General features: G+C 43.8%; 1 non-coding gene across 1 annotated transcript; it reads right to left on the reverse strand.

The window, feature by feature from the left end:
* Positions 1 to 19220: 19220 nt before the first annotated feature.
* On the reverse strand, positions 19221 to 19324 carry LOC129549934 (U6 spliceosomal RNA). The gene has a single exon (XR_008684739.1). It is a non-coding gene; the product is annotated as a U6 spliceosomal RNA (small nuclear RNA).
* Positions 19325 to 22319: the final 2995 nt, after the last annotated feature.

Raw genomic sequence — 22319 nt, forward strand, 5'->3', positions numbered from 1 at the left:
GAGGCAGGCTCCCAACCGGCCCCGAGCCCCACTGCATTGGGCAGCCGACATCTTTAAGTTTGGCGCTTCGAACACAGACGGTCTTCATAAAATCTTACACCTGTAATAGTAGCTTGTGATGTGTGACCCAGGCCCCGGGCACATCCTGGAATGTGCACCCTCTCCAGGAGAGTGGATACTCAGTGTCTCTTGGAAGGTTCGTGTTTCACAGGCTATGCTGCTTGGCACATCCCGGGGTGTTCTGGGGGAGTCCACCGCCTCCTCCCTCCACAGGCCTCTCAGGATTGCCAGCTGAAGAGATTCCCTGTGACTCAGACAGTCCTCCATCCCACACCTCCTGCAAAAACCATTAAGACTCAGCGCAAGGCAGAATAAAACTCCAGAGGATTGTCAGGTGATGATGACTTTTTCCCCGATCGTCAGTCCTAGAATAACCTTGTCTGTGTCCAGGTCAGGCAGTTCCCCCTGGAAGCACCAAACAGGAGTCCCAGCCTGAAAAACAGAAACAATGGGCTGCCCCCGAGAAGGAACCCAAAAGGCCCGCCCCAAGGGATCAAGGCCACAAAGCCTCCAACTGCCTGCCCCGCGCGTCCTGTCCTTCTCCTTCAATCAGACACTTGGGTAACATGTAGCATGTTCAGAGATGCTCCCTAAGCACCTACTGTGTCTTGGGCAGCCTCCTCCCCTCTCTCCCCATCCAGCAGGTAACCTCACCTGCCCCCGACTCCGTGAGATGCCCTGTGTACCTTCTCACACACCTGTCCCTGCCCCGCCCCCACACTCAGCCCTAAACTCCTTCAAGGGGGCAGACTGTCTCATGTGATGCAGGCAGTGGGTCCTCAGACCGCAGTGGGCACTCGGGGAAGAGCTACTGAGCAAAGGTCCACTGGACAGGGGCTCATCAGCTCTCTGCTGGAAAAGGTGGGAACAGTCTGCTTTGAGCTCTTCCTCTGCATCAGCCATGTGTTCAGAAATGCATCTAGAAGACAACTTCTTCTAGTCCAAGCAACAGCTCTGCAGGACAGAAGCCACCATCCCTGGGTCACAGACAAGGTTGCCTAGGGGAGCAGGGTAGGTAACTGGGATGAAAATCCATCTCTGGTGGCAGAAACACCCCAAGGCTCCCCGAAGAGAAGTATGGGTGACCTGCAGCCAGGGTGACCCCTCACTCTGACCCCTGCAAGACTTTAGTGGACTCAGGGCTGATGGGACATGAGGGGGAGGCGACATGTATCCAGGCTGGGTAGTGAGGGGCTGAGGGAGATGACAGTGGCATCTGGCATCAGCGCATCTCTAGGAAGATGCAGAGGGGGCTGGGGGACAAGGCCAGTCCTGTGGTGGACACCAGACAAGCCTTGCGGTGGACACCAGCAGCCCTGGGCATGCCCTCTGAGGGGGAGGAGCCCACGGGGTCACGGACAGACAGGCTCACCCCGCTGTGGGTCAGGAGGATGATCCCAGCATCAGTGGGGCTGGTCCTGGAGATAGAATGTGAACCAGATTTAGTGTAAACTGGCAAAAAGATGGATGGATGAGGGCCGATGGGCAGAGAGGGAGAGGGCTGGGTGCAGAGGTAGAGAGGCCTTTGGCAAGGGACTAGATGAGCTTGACGAGTGAATAAAGCAACATGGTCAGTACTGCTTTAGAAGAATGAGTTCATGTGTGCTTACCAGGCAACCTTTTCTTTAAGGTTATGGGTCAGAAGGCAGGCCAGGTGATCACAGATCCCCCAGCTCACAGCTGCAGGACCCCTGGTGAAACCCCAGCCACCAAACTTCCTGCTCCCCGACCCCGACTGCCTGTCCCTTGTCAGGCTTCCCTCTGGCTGAATTAACCCCGAGAAGCCGTCAGAAGACACGGGAAGAGGCATGGAGCCAGGTTCAGTGAGGACCATGGCCCCTGTCACTGATGGCAAGGCTGTGGCCAAACATGTCTTGGTGATGGAGTCTTAAATTTAGGGGGTTTGGTAGAATAAGTGCTCATCTGGGGTTTGAGAAGGAGACAAACTTGGGCTCAACTGGCTCTCAACACAGGAAAGAGAACACAAACCCAGGTCAAGGAGCCTTTTCTGTGTGTCCAGAAGCCAGAGGCCTTCCAGAACCTAGCCGCTGACCCCACAGGTGGCTGCTCCAGTCAGCGTGTGGCAGGCAATGCTGGCTCCAAGCGTTGGAAGCTGGGAGATTTGCAAAGCACCACTCAGAGCTCCCATCCAGGATGGGGGTCAGCAGGAGCGCCTGCAGTGGGGTACCTACCAGCTGAGGCCAGAGCCAGGGTTTTGGAGTCAGGCCAGCTGCCGTGGGGTGGGACTGTCTCCAGCACAGGCTGCCTGCTGGGTGTGGGCACACGGCCACTCCAACCCAGGCTGCCGTGTAGACAGATCCTGCAGAGTGAGCTTGGAACTCAAGGACACCGGTGGTGCTGGTGGGGGGCTCAACGTCCAGACAACCATCTGTGGCACCACCCCGCCTTGATGGCAGAACCTGACAGACACAGGGAGGTCTTCACAGATTGAAAAAAAAAAAAAAGGACATTCTCTTTTTGTGGGAATTGGGCAATCTGAATTTTTTTTGTTTGAAAACCTCACTTCTCTCTTTCTAGGGAATTCCTAAAAGGAAAGAAAGGCTATGTTACCTGTGGAATAAAATCTTCCTGTCACAACACCTGTGGTTTAAGAACAAATGGGAGAGAGAGAGAGACTATAGAAGCCACCAGGGTGTGAGCTGGCCCAGGCTTTGTGAACAAGAAACCCACAGCTAAATACAAGAAGGAATTCCTGGCCCAGCCCCATGAAACATGCAACAAAACCCAATGCTTAAATCCAGGCTGCTGACTCAACAGGGTGCAAAATTGAGTGGGCGCCATGACTGATGGTCTTGTCAAGCTCTCGGCAGTTTTGGGGTTTGTTTGGGGCACAGCACCTCAGAGCCCATAAGTCACTGCTACCAAAGACTGTGGGTGTGGGGAGGGGGCTAAGACCCCTCCAAGCACACAGACCCTCTTTGTTGAGCCCAGCAGATTTCACGGCAGCAGACTCTCAAGCTCTCATTCCTCTTTGAGTTTACTTTAAATTTGACTCAGAAAAGAAAGAAATCAAACATTTCACAGATCATTTTAGGCTCACTTTTCATCCAGACTTTGTTATAGAAAAACAAATTCATTTTCAAGGAACACAGTCAGTCAATTCAGTCGCTCAGTCATGTCCCACTCTTTGTGACCTCTTGAACTGCAGCAGACCAGGCTTCCCTGTCCATCACCAACTCCAGGAGCTTGTTCAAGCTCATGTTCATGTTGATGATGCCATCCAACCATCTTATCCTCTGTTACCCCCTTCTCCTCCTGCCTTCAATCTTCCCCAGCATCAGGTGATACGTGAGTCAGTTCTTCACATCAGGTAACCAAAGTATTAGAGCTTCAACTTCAGCATCAATCCTTCCAATGAATATTTAGGACTGATTTCCTTTAGAATTGACTGGTTTGATCTCCTTGCAGTCCAAGGGACTCTCAAGAGTCTTCTCCAACACCACAGTTCAAAAGCATCAGTTCTTTGGTGCTCAGCTTTCTTCAGAGTCCAGCTCTCACATCCATACATGACCACTGGAAAAAACCATAGCTTTGACTAGATGGACCTTTGTTGGCAAAGTAATGTCTCTGCTTTTTAATATGCTGTCTAGGTTGGTCATAGCTTTTCTTCCAAGGAGCAAGTGTCTTTTCATTTCATGGCTGCAGTCACCATCTGCAGTGATTTTGAAACCCAAGAAAATAAAGTCTGTCACTGTTTCCATTGTTTTCACATCTATTTCCCATGAAGTGATGGGACCGGATACCATGATCTTAGTTTTCAGAATGTTGAGTTTTAAGCCAACTTTTTCACTTTCCTCTTTTACTTTTATCAAGAGGCTCTTTAGTTCCTCTTGGTTTTCTGCCATAAGGGTGGTGTCATCTGCATATCTGAGGTTATTGATGTTTCTCCTGGCAAACTTGATTTCAGCCTTTGCTTCATCCAGCCCAGGATTTCAAGTGATGTGCTCTGCATATGAGTTAAATGAGCAGGGTGACAATATACAGCCTTGTCTTACTCCTTTCCCAATTTGGAACCAGGCCATTGTTCCATGTCTGGTTTTAACTGTTGCTTCTTGACTTGATACAGGTTTCTCAGGAGGCCAGTAAGGTGGTTTGATAGTCTCATCTCTTGAAGAATTTTCCACAGTTTATTGTAATCCACACAAAGGCTTTAGCATAGTCAATGAAGCAGAAGTAGATGTTTTTCTGGAATTCTCTTGCTTTTTCTATGATCCAACAGATGTTGGCAATTTGATTTCTGGTTCACCTGCCTTTTCTAAATCCCAGCTTGAACATCCAGAAGTTCTCAGTTCACATACTGTTAAAGCCTAGCTTGGAGAATTTTGAGCATCGCATCAAAGAATACAGTTTTCGCCCATTACATTGAAGAATCTGTATCAAACATAGGAATAAGTTAATAAGATATTGCTACATGCACAGGCTTTCATAATATATGCTTTCCTTTAAAGAGACATAAGATGACAAAGGTCTTTCATGATTCTAAAAGTGCTATCAAAACAATTAATCTATCTATTTGACTCATAGACCAGTTCTGTCAGTAATAACATTCTTCTAGAGAATAATCTACATCAAACATCTAAGAGAAGAATACAAATTAGCAAAATGACATATGTTCCAAAAGTTTAATTATATTTTAGTTATTTGTGCTTAAAATCCAGAATAGGAAGAGGTGGCTTACAAGTTTAACAATAAATAAGCCAATTCATTCATGATACTTTAATCCATTACTGTACAACTAAATTAGAGCACTTAAAAGTCTAACCACCATTTAAAACATTATTTCTAGAACAACTAGCTTTAGGTTCCAATTCAGGCTATTAGGAGAAATGCTAATCCCACACGTCCTCAGCCCCTCGCAAGAGAGCTGGAGTGTGGCATCTGAGGGGCACCGAGCTCCCTCCAGGGTGACTCCCACCCTGGGGTACGGGTGAGGATTCATTGCTGAGACCAAAGCTCCAGGTGGGGGGAGGTCCTGGAAAGATGAGGCAGGTCATTGCTGAGACATGGGCTGGGGGGCGGTGAGGGGATGGTCCTGGGAAGAAGAGGCGGTCTTCTCCTGCAGGAGCCTGAGAAATATTTAGTTGAAAGATTGATTCATAATGCGAAGTGAAGGTGCTTTCCCATCATGCGCAAAATCATAGATTATTTATCGCTGTTCATCACATGCCTTCTCTCCCACCAGGCTGCCAGCTCCAGGATGTCGGGGGCACTGTTGGCCTCACTCTGCAGGGCATCAGCTTGCTCACAGGGAGAGTAGAGTCTGGTAATTTGGAAGGATATTAGGTACATGTGCCATAATTACTTACATTTCTAAGATCTGTGAGTCTTAGAATTTTGAAAGGATGAATGAAATGGGACTGTGTAAGAGGAATAAGAAAATATATTAATAAACTCTAACTCAAAAAGATACATACATCCCAATAGCAGCACTATTCACAATAGCCAAGACATGTAAGCCACGTAAGTGTCCATCATAGATATTAATGGATAAAGAAGATGTGGTATATATATATATACACAATGGAATATCACTCAGCCACAAAATAATGAAATAATGTCATTTTCCAAAATGTGGTGGACCTGGGGACTGTCAAACTAAGTGAAGTAAGTCAGACAAAGGCAAATATCATATGATATCACTTATATGTGAAGTATAAAAAAATATATATATATCTATATATATATAGAAATTAACATATCTACAAAACAGAAGCAGACTCACAGACATGGAAAACAAATTTATGATTACCAAAGGGGAAGTGGGGAGGAGGGGGACAAATTATAAGTTTGGGATAAACATATACAGAACACTGTATATGAAACAGATAAACAAGTTCCTACTATACAGTACAGGGCACTATATTCAATATCATGTGATAAACCATAATGTGAAAGAATATGGAAAACACACACATATGTATATATTTTTATAACGAGTACTTTACTACACACCTGAAACTAGCATTGTAAATCAACTATACTTCAATAAAAAAGATAAGATGTTACAACATTTCATTGATAAAACAATGAAATTACTTCTCCTTGTGCACTATAGACATCACTGAACATTAAAGCTTGAAGGGATTCTACAGGTTAGCTGCTCTAGTCTCGTCGCCTTCATTTTCCTTTAAATCGAGACACTAATGTGAGCAGCAAACTCGTCCTCACATCGGTTACCCTTACAGAACTTCAAACTCCTAAGGAAACACCATGAAATTCTGGAGAGCAAGAATGTTTGAAAATATGTGAAGCAGAGCACAGTAGGCCTTTTTAGGGTCAGATCATGTAAAATGACAATTGAACTAGGCTTATGGAAACACTGTGGACTAGTCTCCTAATCTACTCAAATGTTTAATTTAGCTACATTTGGTTAATTTTAGCTGAAATTTTGCTAGTATAAAAAGGCTGTCTTCAAAAGATATAAAATAATGAACTTCGATAGGGAAAATCCCACAATTTTCAAATAGATCTGTGATGGCCCAGAGTGAACCGATGAGACATAAAGAAAATAATGGAGTCAAAAGCATAAAATCAGTGTTTGTTTTTCTTAACATAATCCATGGTTAAGTACAGAAGAAATACTGATCCAGAATATAGTTTGAATAATGCTTAATAATCAGTTGAGTGTGCAAAGGTTTACACGTAGCCAAAGAGGCTAAAATAAAATAAGAGAAAATTTAAAACTAATATACTGAAGGATTCACTTTGGCTTTTCAGATGAAAAACTTCTACTTACTGTGGAAATTATGACTTTAGTTAGAATGACAGATTTAAGGTTAAGGCAATGGCACCCGACTCCAGTACTCTTGCCTGGAAAATCCCATGGACGGAGGAGCCTGGTAGGCTGCAGTCCATGGGGTCGCTAAGAGTCCAACACGACTGGACGACTTAACTTTCACTTTTCACTTTCATGCATTGGAGAAGGAAATGGCAACCCACTCCAGTGTTCTTGCCTGGAAAATCCCAGGGACGGGGGAGCCTGGTGGGCTACCGTCTATGGGGTTGCACAGAGTCGGACACGACTGAAGCGAATTATCAGTAGCATGCAAAGAATTAAAGTACAGTTTGTCTTTTACTAACTTAATTGCTATAGTTATAAATTAATAGAGTCTGCCTTCCCCCAAGTCTCTCTCCAGTGTTTAGATTCTGACTCTAAGCATTTGGAAAGTCATTCATTTCCATCACTCGGTTAAAAGGCTTCAGGAGCTCAGAGAAGCTGGGTCATCAGTCCGGAATTCAAAGCAAAGTTAACCACAAAATGCAAACTTGCTTTTAAGTACACAGGGCCGTTTAGAGAGGTTACTGTCACTCTTACTGCAAATTGAATCACACAAAAGTCAATATGTAAAGACATATTGCCTTTGTTCAATAAGGATGTTTCCTCAGCCATGCCAACTTTTTACACAGATCTCTGCACAGTCAGCAAATCAACAAGGAATTGATATCTACAAAGCCTTTAATTCACTTTTGAGGTTAAGGTTGAAGGAAATTATAACCATAATATGACAGCCTAAATGTGCAGTAATCTAAGAAAACCTTGTTTATTTAGCAAAAAGCATAGCGAGGGATGTATTACAAGAAATCCTATAGGCAGCTGCCTTTTGGTTTTTGCTTGTTTTCTTTTCTAATAAAAACAATCTTATTTATACCACGTTGTGGAAAACATTATTATTTAGTCATTCTCTAAGCCAGAAAAACATGTGTTAATATATGATATTAATGTAATCACATAATTAGCTTTATATTGAGGGGCTTACAGGAAAAACTGAGTTAAATAATATAAGACTTGAGAGTTTTATCAAGGGAGAAAAATTTAGTTAAAATGTAAAAATGAGAAGTTTTGTTTTTAATTTTTAATTTTTTAAATTATGAAAGTGTGATAACAGATTTACAAGAGACTTGGAAAATACCGAACAAAGTTGCATATAGTTCCACTATAAGTAAAGAAAGAAAGTGAAATCGCTCAGTCATGTATGACTTTGCGACCCCATGGACTGTAGCCTACCAGGCTCCTCCGTCCATGGAATTTTCCAGGCAAGAGTAGTGGAGTGGGTTGCCATTTCCTTCTCCAGGGGATCTTCCCAACCCAGGAATCAAACCCAGGTATCCAGCATTTCAGGCAGATGTTTTACCATCTGAGCCACCAGAGAAGCCCACTGAAGCCCACTCTATAGTTCCACTATATGTTACAATTATTTTTTAAGCAGATAAATTAAGATTTTTAGTTAGAATTTCAATATCAAACTCTGAAAAATCAATAGACAGAAAAGTAGAAAGATATATAGTAGACCTGAAAAGCACTATGAACAAATTCAACATAATTAAAATTTATTTTTCACGCAATAGCAGGAAAACAATGCTATTCAAGTTCCCATAGACTATAAACCAGGTGACCATGGGACATACCTAGGGACATAAAACAAGGTGTAAAAAATTCATGGTCTAATGGTATTGAAATCATATACAGTCTGTTCTCTTATCACTGTGGAATTATTTAGAAATCAATATCAAAAGATAAAATGAGCACATTTAAGTAGATCACATAATTCTTCCCTGGACTCACTTTCTTTTCATGTTTACTCATCACTCTTGGACACACCTAATATGGTCACTGTTTGCCTTTGGACTGAACCTGCTGGGCTCCACCTAAACTATGCCTGAGCCACTGCCAGTCTTTTAGTTGAAAAAAGCTTGACCATGAGGAGAGGCCTGGGCCTTGGAGCACGTGCACATGACGGCACCTTCTAAGATGGTTTTCTTTCTGAAATAACCCATAACGATATAGCCCACTGCAGGGACAAGTGAACCAGAGGACCAGAGCTAGACTCACTGAGTTCTCAAACCCCTCGAGGATTGCGCTGTCAGAAGTCCAAGCTGGCGAGCTGCATCTTCTTTTCTCTATCAGGTCCTGGTTTTACCCAGAACCTTGACTTTACGTCCATCCATGTGCAGGGGACGCAGTTACCTGTGGGCAATAGTCGTTCGTCATTGTTCAAAGTCAGTAGTTTGATGTCCGTTAAGGAAATCTTTGGTTTGAAAATAACATTGTGCATAGTTGAAAAATCACCTAATTTAGAGTCAGAACACTTGGCCCCACGGGCCTGGTTCCTAGGCAGAACAATGGTCCCCAAAGACATCCATGTCCTGATCCCCAGAGCATGGGAATATGTTCGGCTACGAAGGGAAAGGGAAGGAGAATTTGCCATCAGCTGACCTTAAGGTAGGGAGTTGGTTCTGGATGATTTCGGGGGGCTCAGTGTAATCACAGTGTCCTTACAAACAGGAAAGAAGCTGAAGAAGAGAGTCAGAGGAGAGATGTGATGACGGACAGGTAAGGGAAATGCTGAACTGTTCACTTGGACACTAGGGGAATGACCACCTGCTCCAGATGCAGTCACCCCTAGGGTTGGAGCATCAGGGAAATGGTCCTCCCCAGAGCTGCCAGAAGGGACAGGCCTGCCCACACCTCGATCTCAGCCCAGGGAGGCCTATGTTGGACCCTGAACAACAGGACTATGAGATAACACATTCTTGTTGTCTTAGACCTCTAAGCTTGTGGTAACTTGTGACAACAGGAATTAAAAACTAGTTAGAAGGGAATTTGCTGGCAGTCCAGTGGTTTAGGACACTGCACTTTTCACTGCTGAGGGCACAAGTTCAATCCCTGGCCTGGGAACTAAGATCCCACCTGCTCTGTGGCATGATCAAAAAGAATTTTTAATGTAAATTTTTTTAAAAAAAGAAACTAGTAGAAGCAGTGAGGCATGAGTCACAAAATCTCTTTGAGATCTTCTATGTGTCAAATAAAGAGGTTACATTCAGGGCCTTCAAGGCTCTGAAAACAGGAAACATCCTGAACTATTTAGTCCTTTGAGTCGGCAGGTTCAAGGGTATACCAGAAGGGCCACATGAGCTGCTCCACAGAAGGCCAGGGAGTAGGCAGAGCTTCGAATACCCTGCAGAGAATGGCTAGTGACTGCATCATGGGTTCAGGGCAATGCTCATGCTGTGCATCTTTACTGAGCTTACCAAGCACCAGGCCCTAGGCAGGGTCTTCCCATATATTCCCCAACAACCTGGTAAAAGAAAGTGAAGTCGCTCAGTTATATCCAACTCTTTGTGACCCTATGGACTGTAGCCCACCAGGCTCCTCTGTCCATGGGGATTCTCCAGGCAAGAATACTGGAGTGGGTTGCCATTTCCTTCTCCAGGGGATCTTCCTGACCCAGGGATCGAACCTGGTTCCCCCACATTGCAGGCAGACTCTTGATCCTCTGAGGCACCAGGAGAGCCCCACAACCTGGTGAGTTTGGTATAAAAATGATGCCCGCTTTACCTAAATGAAAACTGATTCTCATCCTCATTGGTAGTCTTTGGTCCCAGGCCACACACTTGCCAGGTGGCTGACGTATGACTTGAACACCCACACCTGCATATGGGGCCCTCCACAGTTCTGCTTGGCTGATGGCTGTTATATTCATCAAATATATCACTTATTGAGTCCCCACTATGTGGCAGGTGCTTTTGCAGGTAACAAGGTTATAGCAACAACCAAAAAAAGATAAAGCTAAGCTCTCAACGACCTTACAATCAGCAGCAATTCACACACTCAACAAACACTCATCAAGCCCTCGTGGTATGCCAGGCATCATGAAGAGGAGTTTATTGAATTCTGGAGCCTACGAAAGCTAGTGCCGCATCACCAACACAGACCAGGATGCATCTTCAAATCATCTCATCCAAAAGCATTGTCTGATCCGTGGAGTCCTGTCCACAAGGACTGAATTGTTCACCATAGGCAGGAGCTCTGTTCTGAAACTGAACAGAGAATGGGAAATTGAACAATTGCTCAATTCCATCACAGCCTTAAAGGCTTTCCTAGCTACTCAGAAATGAAAAGGAGAATAGTGTCAGAAAAAAAGAGATTTTACATATATTAGGTACATTGAGTTTACTTCATTTTAATGTTCAAGTTATAATAGAGATGCTATAGTTAGAATATCTTCAGTTTCTAACTGGAAAGGACATCATTTAGTAGAAGAAAAGCTATGTATCTCATATCAAATGTTAGAAAGGCAGAATTCACTAACTTTGCTCTTATGCAGATTTAAGAGTGATGACAGATATTTTGGACTTCTCCAGTTCCTGCCTTTCATCATCTTTTGCTCATTAAAAAAGCCTTTAAGCTTACAATGTCACAATATGGTAATATTTATTTATGCCATCTTTTATTCCAAAAATAATTTGTGTCAGAGAAATGTCATAACTTTAAAGATTTAGTAAGTAAATCTACTAAAGGCATAATTTCAGCAGATTATCTGAAAAGTCTTACTCTTTTTTTCCTCAAGCGTCACAAATCTTCACAAGAGATTATCTTTGAAGAACGTCTTTAAAATTTTTTCTCCTCATTCTAAACAGCCATGAATCACATCAGAATACCATAATGAAACTTTGTTTTCACTAGACTTTAAGCTTTTTTTTTAAGCCTATTTTGATAAGCTAGTCTTAGAAGAGGGAGGTTGACTCTGGCAAAAGGAACAGCACATTCCTACTCAATAAATTACTAAAAATCAAGTGGGCATATATATTGAAAACTAAGAATGAAGAACTATCATAGCTCTGGTTCTTTTTCCCCCAAATGGTGATACCCTAAATCAAGTTCAGTAGAGAATATAAGCTTAAGCATTTTAAATAAGAAAAAATATCTTGGTTATACAGGGGTTTTATCCCCTACCAGCTAATTTTAAGTTTCCCTCAAAAATGAATACTTGAAATTATTCTCTGAGGTTATACCTCATGTTTTCAGTGATATGGACGCTCTCCTTAGGCAACAGAGTTGTTGTTATTGTGGTTCAGTAGCTCAGCCGACTCTTTGAGACCCCACGGACTGCAGCATACCAGGCTTCCCTGTCCTTCACCATCTCCCAGAGTTTGCTCAAACTCATGCCCATTGAGTCAGTGATGCCATCCAACCATCTCATCCTCTGTCATCCCCTTCTTCCCCTGCCTTCAATCTTTCCCAGCATCAGGGTCTTTTCCAATGAGTCAGCTCTTCGAATCAGGTGGTCAAAGTATTGGAGCTTCAGCTTCAGCATCTGTCCTTCCAATGAATATTCAGGGTATTATCTTTCAAAGGGATTATTCCTCCTATGGAAAAAAAAAAAATTTTGGTAGTTACTTCTCTCCTTTGGAAGTTAACCTACAAAGTAGGTTTTACATATAAATGCACGCTACACACACACACACCCCACACACACACACAGGCTACCTCACAATTGCTCTACATAGCCCAAAAGTCAAGCAAGAGGGAAAAAATAGCAGCTGACTTCGGATTTGCTTTTGGAAGAAAGTGCCATATGTTCAGTTCAGTTCAGTTCAGTCGCTCAAAAACTGCCAACAAAATTAAGAAAGTAAAGGGATTAACTTTGGTTGAGGGTCCACATTGCAAATTGTCTCCAGGTTTCTGGGTGGTGGGGGCTGAGGGGTTCCAGGCAGCTAAGACCCCAGTTCAGGAGGACTGCAAGGCTGGAAAGGAGACCCCAGGGAGGGGCCACTCCCTTACCATTGAAAATATAGGCGTTACTTAAAGTCTTAAGATATTATATTTAGAAAAAATGATCAGATTTGTTTCTTATGCAGCATTCACTACCAAGATGTTTGGTTTGAAAAGATAATTACAGAAGGAAACATTGCTTACCTCATCTTCTTTGGGAAGAAAGAGTATTATAAGATAAAGAAAAGAAAGACATTTTTAGTGTTGGGACTCTGAAGTTCAACTGTAGTAACTCTAGAAGAAGGGAAGGATTAAAAAAAAATAGAAGCTTTGTCAGCAGTGACAAACTCTGCACAGAATGGAAGGAAAAGCAAGCATTCTCCACTGTTTAATGAAGATTTCTTAGCAACTGCAGCCATCTCAAGCCTTGGCAGTACCTGGCTCATCTGAAATGTTTGTCTATAAATTTTTGTAGACTGCTGACCTAAGTGTTATTAAAAGTCCCTGTACCCATTAGGTCTGGAAAGCCAAAGAGAAGGTAAGTTTTATTGTTAGTTGAATTTTAAGGTTGGTATGATTGATCTGAAGTCCCCACATTGAATGTGTATATGGTAAACAACTCTACATAGAGATCACTTTTAAATATATATCTGTAATTAATGTATAAGTGTATTGAAGACTTTGAGTGGGTAAAAGGATGTTTGGATTTTTAAAATATCATTTTGCCAAAGTCTTTCTAGTCCCAATTTAGTTCAGTAACAACCCCCTGGACCCGAACACTTCTAACGGGGATTGTATTACGAGTAAGTATCCTTGTAATAAGAATAAGAACCCTTGTTGTAGGAAGAGTCCATCATGCCATGGTTAGCCCTCCACATCTGTAGGTTCAAGGAACAGGGGATGGAAAACTCTACAAGATTCACAGTTGATTGAATCCACGAAGGAGGAACCCGAGACTACAGAGGGACCTGAGCATCCGTGGAGTCTGGTATCTGCAGGGGATCCTGGAGCTGATCCCCTACAAGTATCGAGGGATGACTGAATTTAATTTAAAAAGTCACCACAATTGCCGTTTGTAGGCACTTACTGTGTGTAGAGCTCAAGAGGCATCTACACTGACAGATCCCCTCACTGCCCTTGCTCTTGGGTGGGGGATGAAAGGCAAAAGGAGGAACACACTCCCGCTTAAGTACCGAAAACCTAGTGGGCACAGTTAATGAGAGCCAGGGATGAGGGAATATCATAGGTGTTACTCCTTTTCCCCTAAAAAGTGAGATCCAAACCATCCCAGGACCTAGTCTGGGGTACCTGAGAAATAAAGGAAAACCCAGAAATCTACCACAATGTGGTTCAATATTTTTGTCTGTTTTTAGTATCAAAGTAATGCTGACCTCATAGAAGGAGTTGGCAAATATCCCCTAACTTTCAATTTTTTGGGAAGAATTGTTTATAATTGCTATTATTTATTTCTTTAATGCTTAGCAGAATTTGCCAGAAAAGACACCTGGGCCTGGAGTTTCCTTGTCAGCCGTATGAGTAAATCTAGTGGAATTCAGTTTCTCATTTTTTTCTGGATCAAGTTTTGTCAGTTTGTCTCTTCCAAGGAATTGACTGTTTCACCCACATGATTGTTTGTCCTAAAGCTGTTCATAAGTTTCCCTTACTATTCTTCCATTATTATGATGTCACCTGTCTCCTTTCTGATCTCTGTCGTCTGTGCATGCCCTTTTTTCCTTATCAGTCTGAACAGATGATTGTCAGTTTCATTTTCATTAAATTCAAAAGACTTTCTACTCCTTCCCCCATCCCACTTCCCCACCCCAACCCCTTTGTTTCTGTGGACTATTCGGTATGCCACTTAGTTTCCAAATATTTGGGGATTTTCCTGATGTTTTTCTGCTATTGACCTTTAAGTTATTTTCATTGTGGGAAAAGGACATACTTTGTATGACTTGGATCCTTTGCGGGGATTTGTTTCATGGCCCAGAATACGGTCAGTCTTGGTATGTGTCCACGGGGAGCTCTGCGCACTCTGCCTGATGCCCGGTGAGTTATGAGGTGTCCTTGCTGGCCGCTGGGAGCAGGAAGCATCCCCACCTGCCTGCAGCTCCAGCTTCATTTCCTCTTCTCCTCTCGGGTGGGTCTTCCCCCAGTGCCTGGTATTTTCCTTACTTCACTCACAGTCAGATGAAGACTCAGGGCAGAGATCTCCGTGGCTCAGGCTCAGGGATCCCTCTCTATGCAGTCTGACTGCTCAGATTCCTCCCCAGATTCACAATCTCCATTCTTCTCCAGGCAAGGCTCCCTCTCTCCCTGGTCCCCTCACCTAGAACAGCCTCCTCACTGACAGAGTGGGTGGGTTCTCATACCTGCTTCCACAGTCAAAGTGCTGTGACATGCCTTTTAGGAGAAAAATCACCAAGCCTCACAGAGATGCATGATGGATGTGGAAAACACAAAATTATTTTAGAGTTTTTCCCAGATTATTATACGTATTTTTCATGGACAGTACACCCAAATCTGACAAATGGTAATTTCTCATAGTATAAGTGCAGCGAAGAATCAGTAATCATATTGATGAAAAGAAACCCACCAACACTGTTGGTGGAAATGTGAATTGGAGCAGCCACTGTGGAGAACAGTATGGAGAGTCCTCAGAAAACTAAAAATAGAATTACTATATGATCCAGCAATCCCACTCCTGGGTGTATATCTGGAGAAAACTGTAATTCAAAAATATACATGCACCCCCAACGTTCCTAGCAGCACTGTTTTCAATAGCCAGGACTTGGGAACAACCATGTCCATCCACAGAGGAATGGGTAAAGAAGATGTGGTATATGTACTCAATGGAATATTACTCGGGCTTAAAAAAGAATAAAATCATGACATTTGCAGCAGCACAGATGGACATAGAGGTTATCATACTAAACTGAAGTAAGTCAGACAGAGAAGGACAAGTATCATATGATATCACTTAAATGTGGAATCTAAAATAATGATACAAATGAGCTTATTTACAAAACAGAAATAGCTTCACAGACATAGAAAACAAATAATATGGTTACCAAAGAAGAAAGTCAGGGAAGGGATAAATTGGGAGTTTAGAATTAGCAGATACACACTAATACATATAAAATAGGTAACCAACATGATCCTACTGTATAGCACATGGAACTGGACTCAATATCTTATAATAATCTATAAGGGAAACAAATCTGAAAAGAATATATTACATAATATATGTTACATTTATTAAACATATATAATTGAATCACTGTGCTATACACCTGACACTGACACAATATTGTGAATCAACTATACTTGAATTTAAAAAAAATCATTGTCTGTGTTTCAGTTGTAATGGATCATTTTCTATATAAGATTTTGTTACATCATGCATTCATCAGCTGGCAAACACTGATTCACAGAGTTATGCTGACTTTATAAATGTTGATACATTTCATTACACAATGTAAAAAATTGACAATTGTTATTTTTATTGCAAATCTCACCTATCTTTAAAATTGCCAAGTGCTCAAGTTCACAGGCCATGGAATGGACAGAGAAGCTTGGCAGGCTACTGTCCATGGGGTCAAAAAGATTCAGACACAACTAAGCGCACGCGCATGCATGCACACACACACACACACACACACACACACACACACATGAGCACACACACATAAGCTAGTTCCAAGTTTTCAAGATTTCTGTTTTTTAACGTGAAACTTTGAGGATTATCATTGGCGACAAATACTGCCGGTTGTTTTACTTAAGGTAAGAGGTTTAATTCTTTTGAGGACATTTTTGGCCAAAACCCAGGTCTGGGAAACTGAGATTTGTCAGGAATGTCTCAGAAACAGTCACATTGATTGCATTAGAAGGAATTGAGTCAGAGCCTTGTGCAGGACTCCCGTGCTTCCCACTCAAGCAGACTGAACTTCCCACCTCTCCCCTCGAGGTATCCAAAAGGTATGCTCAGGGGCACAACGACACAGAATTAGTAATGTGTGCAGTTTCACCCACAACGCTCTCGGGTGGGACATTCCTTTCCACCATGAGCCTGTGGCCATGATGAGCACAGGAGTGACTTCTTGTTTTGCCACAAGTCCTGCCCAGTGGCTAACATTTCTTCTCTTCTTTTAAATACCAAAGTCAACATAGATAAAAAGGGCAAATAGCATTTTAGTTTTATTAAGATAATAGTTTTGCCCTCATGAATTTTTTGAAAAATTCAAGAAACTCCAAGAGTCTATCCTTCAAAATCCAGCTCTGAGAGTCTCTGGTTTAGGGAACTTGCCTAGGGTCACACTCTGTGCCAGTTCATGGAATAGGTGTCCCATGAAGGTGGAGCTGACTCCCAGCGCGTTCCCTGACTCCACCCGAGACGTCTCCTCAATCGTGTGTCTGCTGTTGGGAAGAGTTAAGAATGTGCTGACGTGAGGGAGATAAATCGATGTTTCACTGCATCCAAGTCTTACCTCCAACACCTTTTTCTTGTTAGCTTGACGTCATCCTGCCTTCCTCTAGGTCAGAGTTACAAGAGCTAAAAGCATTGCAGTTCTCTGAGTTAGAGACTTGGTGCCAAAAGCCAGCTAATCTATCTCAGGCTGAGTTTTCTTTCTTTTCATCCCGAGGCAACAGAAACCAAAAAAAAAAAAGGGGGTCTAAACCAAAGACATCCAGACAAGGAGGCTTGATGCTGCTGCTGAATTTTAATGTTCAGACACATCATCTCGCCAGAAGTTTCACTTCCAGCCGCTGACAACAGACAGCCCTCGAGCTCTTTTGTATTATGTCACTCATCATCTGGTTGGAGTAAAAGAAAGGGATAGCTTTTCAGGAGGAAAGTATGAATTTACTTTGAAATTATTCTGTTATACTTATTGAATCACAAGTTCAATTAAGAAAACATGCATGTGTGCTCAGTTGTGTCTGACTCTTTTTGACCCCATGGTCTATAGCCCACCAGGCTCCTTTGTCCATGGGTTTCCCAGGCATGAATACTGGAACAGGTTGCCATTCCCTTCTTCAGGGGATCTTCCCAACCCAGGGATCAAACCTGCATCTCCTGTATTGGCAGGTGGATTCTCTACCACTGAACCACCAGGGAAGCCCATCATTTGCCTAAATTTATGTAATAGACCTGGCTTTGAAAGTGAAAATAAAATTTACGGCTGGAAAAGAGACCTGAATGTGTCCAAATAAAGTTTCTCCAGCTGATTGAAAACAATTTTTTTTTCTATTTCTGGTAAGAATTCAGATTAAAAAGCCTCATATTCAGCTTCATTAGTGGCTCACACCCATGCGCCTGTTACTATGGCAACTGAGATCCCAGGTCTCATGGGATCAGTGTCACCTCTTTCTTCCCAGGTGGTGCTGGCTTCTTGGAGTCAGTTCTGCTCCAATCCCGTTCCTGAAGGCGGTTCAGACAAGCCCAGCCGTCTGTATTCCACAGCTAATAAATCCAGCAGACTTCATGGAAATACCATCTACAAAGCGTCTCATCTCTAAAGCTGGGCTGCACATAGTATGTTTGGATTTGCAATTAATTATCTCCAGCCGTTGGAGAGCAAAGAACACTTCAACCTAAAGCATCAAATGAATGTCCTCCGTGCTCTGGGGTCGCAGAGTTCACTGAGCTCGTGTGACCTTGAACTGCACAGAATCCCTTAGCGACATGAAAGGACATTCCATCCAGCACTGCTAGTTTCACGGGAAAATGAGTCCCAGAGGCTGTGAGTTCTGAGCCTAGGGTCACACTTCTGACTAGCTCTTGGTCCAGGACTTGTTCTCAGGTTTTGTACTGTACATTTTATACGGTATGTTTTTCTTAAATATTGTTCCACTTTTTTAATGAGGAGTCCTAGAAGCCACAAACTACCTCAGGTGTACACAGCGTGTGTGTGTGTGTGTGTGTGTGTGTGTGTGTGTGTGTGCAGGTGAGGGAAGACAGGAAGTGTAAAGAAGCAGCATGTAAATTAGGGAAAACCCTCAAGTGCACCAGTTCCATCAACCCCGTCTTATTAGTTGTGGAATACAGTGCTGCTGCCAGGCCGCTGGGCCAGAGACGGTGTCACCAAGGGGAAACATGGGCCTGTGACTGTGCTCAGGGTGAGTGGTCATGAGTGATGGTTTCTGTCCATCTCCGTGTAGATGCTCGAGATCCTGATGAGAGGCTGTGTCTCAGCCCCTGAAAGGGGCTTGGGGGCTGAAGTTTGGTGTTCCCTGGTACCTTACGATTGTGAACAGGATATTCATTACTCATCCTTAACTCTACTAACTAAAAGTTGGGCAGCATTTCAACACTCTCCTCGTGCAATTCTGCAGCCAACGCTCAGTGACTGAGGGGGTGTGCTTTACAGATTCCACTCTCCTCCTCTCTTATCCTCCCATCCAAACCCCCTCACCTCTGCCTGTGTCAAAGGCAGTGATGGCGCCTTCTCCACAAGATGCTGGCTGGGAGTGGGAGGAAGAGGCAAAACTCAAAGGTTACTTTGTCTTCTTGTTCTTAAATATTTTTAAGTTTTTTAAAAAATATTATTTATTTTTAATTGTGCGATAATTGCTTTACAATGTTGTGTTGCTTTCTGCCATAAAGCAGTGAGAATCAGCCAGAGGTATACATATGTCCCTTCCCTCTAAAAGTACGGAGACGCTCATGAATTTTCGTGTCATCCTTGCTCAGGGGCCACACTAATCTCTGTATCGTTCCACTTTGGGTATAAGTGCTGCCAAAGTGAGCTCTACTTTTTCTTCTTAGCCCTGTGAGCTGAGAACAGAGGGACCCTGAGCTCGAGGGCACCAAAATACACACAGTGACCATGAGGCAGCCGTCAGGACCCGCCATCGAGGGGTGGCTCTTGGAAGAACCCACTCCCCACCCTCTGCCCTTGTTGCTGGTGGAGGTCACTGTGACCCCACGGATGACCTGGATATCACACACACGCACATGCACACATGTGCACACACCTCTTCACACTACTGACTGGGGTCACACACGTGCTGACAGGGCTGTGTTTCCAAGCCTCTTCGACCTCAGCTCCCTCCTCACCAGCCCCTGCCAATGCCCCGTCTCCCTTCAGAGTTCACGTCAGAGGCCTCCTCGTCTGCTCAGCCTTCTCTGCTGCCTCCAAGGCTGGATTGGGCACCTCTCCTAAGGGCACCCAGGCTCCTGCTGTGAGAGTGTCCCCACGCACCCAGTTGGCTGTACTGGAATCGGATGTTCCTGGTCTTCACTACGTTGTCTTTACCTCAAGAATCTAGCACACGAGTCATTGTCATCGTTGAGTCACTAAGTCGTGTCCAACTCTGTGACCCCATGGACTGCAGCATGCCAGACTTCCCTGTTCTTCACCATCTCCCAGAGTTTGCCCAAGTTTATGTCCAATGAATCAGTGATCCTGTCCAACCATCTCACTGAAGTTGGTGCCCGTTACTTAAATAATGACTGGACAGTGAGTGAGGGAACAGGTTTTGCACAAATACAACCCCTCGGGGGAAGGCCTTCTGTATGTCGGGGGTGGGCTACCTGTACTGGGAAGCTCCCAGAAGGGATTCTCTGAATGGGTCTGTCCAACATCCTGGGCAAACAGCGAGCTTCATTGAATTCAGCACCTCCATGCTCATCACCACCTGGAACCCTGCACACAGACACACACACACACACACACACACACACACACACACACACACCACTTACTGGGAAACTGGTTTTCAGCCAAGACTCTGCTTTAGGCCACACACACACATACCACACAACGACTATTGCTATGAAGTATGGACAGACAGATGGACCTAAATAGCAGATGAACTGGCTTTCCTCTGTTCACACTCTTTGGGAGCCACTGCTTTTGAGTTCAGATCTGTGGTGTTCTGTCTTTTTTTATACTGTTGACACTTTTCTTCATTCTCACATCTCTTACTCTGCTTCCTTGCCAAGAATTTACTGTTTGTTTGGGGCTTTCTCATTGGAGGCCTTCACTGAGAGTTTTTCAATCCTCCTTTCTTGGAAAATGTGCTCATTTTGCAAATTCCTACTTATCAGGTCCAAGAAACTCTGAAGCCAAGAATCATAAAGTCTCAGCATTTCTGGGCTCTTTTTTGTGAAGCTATCAGCGCATTCTCCTCCCTTGTATGTTTAACTCTGTTCCCCTCAACCTTCTGCAGGGGAGTTCCTCCCCTGGCAATTTCAAATTAGGTGTTTTCTTCTCATGTAACAAGATTAGGAATACTCTGTTCTTTTCTCTGTGATCTGTTAGTACAAGTGGCAGTCTGAGCAGAAACGGTACAAACTGCAACAGCCTAAGCCCTGGGCATTGGCTCCTCGGCTCCTCCACCTTCCCGTGGGAGTGCCCACCCGCCCCTGGTTGCCAAGGACTTCCTGGGTCTAAAATTGCCTTCCAAGGGACTTCCCTGGTGGTCCAATGGTTAGGACTTCACCTTCCAATGCAGGGGTGCAGGTCTGATTCCTGTCAGGGAGCTATATCCCCCACGCCTCGAGGGTCAAAAAACCAAAACATAAAAAACAGAAGCATATTGTAGCAAATTCAATAAGAACTTTAAAAAATTGTCTATATCAAAAAATCTTTAAAAAATAAACAAAATTGGTTTCAAGATCACATTCTTTTCTTTGCTGACGGAAACACAGCAGCTGGGATTCTGGTTTTTCAACAACACAAACTCACCTCAGACTTTACAAAGCAAAGCAGCAAACTTCCAGGGATGAACCTGGAGCCTCAGAGACCAGATTAGAGCTAAGCCTCAGGCTCGGGGGGACGAGATCAGCCGATGGCATGTCCTCGCTCCTCTCCCTTCTCCCTGTGCCCTGGCGCATCCAGGCCTTCCCTTCTCCATGTGGGCCCCTCTGCTGCTCGGTTGGCCTGGCCACCACCTGTCCCTTCCCTTCGTATCATGGGATAAAGGCACCCAGAAGATATTGAGGCTCTAGATCTCTCCTTCCAAAATTCTTGGAAGAGACAATTTGTGTTAACGTGAACTGACCTCATTCCCAGGGCTAGACAAACACAAGCCGGCTGACAGGTGGGGTTACCTGGTCGACGCAGTAGTTTGCACAACAGTCAGGTGAACAGGGATTGGAGGCAACTTTAAGGGAGGGACTCCTGGGCAAACATTCTTGCTGGTCTCCATTACAGCTGCTGTTGATGAATCCTGGACAAAATAGTCTACCTCTGTGTCTCCACTATAGGTTATACTGTCAGAGGTGTTTTCTCCTCCTTCCTAGGCCTAGCTTATGCCAACCTTCTTTTCCCTAACACACACACACGTATACATCACACACACATACACGATGGACAGAGTCTATTTCCAAAGGCAGGCTGAAGAGCTGGTCTCAGGAAATCACTGCCTGAACCATGAGAGAATAAGTCAGTGTTATCAAGTGAAACTCTTTTTTTCTTAAACATCTAAGCAAAGGAAGTTCATTGGGAAATGCTAGCCCTTGACCTCTAACCAGTTAAATATTTTGTGTAAAACTTCATTAAATTCTTATCTTACCCAATAAGCTGACTTCATGGTTTCTTTTGTAAAATATGCCTAACAGCCAATAGAGATAACAGTGTTTGTGATTTCTGGAACAGCTGCTTCTTCTCACTCATATTTCTCCGTTTCCAGAACCACTTCTAGCCAGTCCTCCCTGGGCACAGTTTACCCATCACAGTCAGAGGAAGTGGGCAGCATTTTGTCAAAAGGGCAGAACCAGGGCTGAGAAACGCCTTATGTT

This window comes from Moschus berezovskii, chromosome 28, assembly GCF_049115385.1.
Source record: "Moschus berezovskii isolate FMDL1 chromosome 28, NW_MosBer_1.0, whole genome shotgun sequence".
Taxonomy (NCBI): Eukaryota; Metazoa; Chordata; class Mammalia; order Artiodactyla; family Moschidae; genus Moschus; species Moschus berezovskii.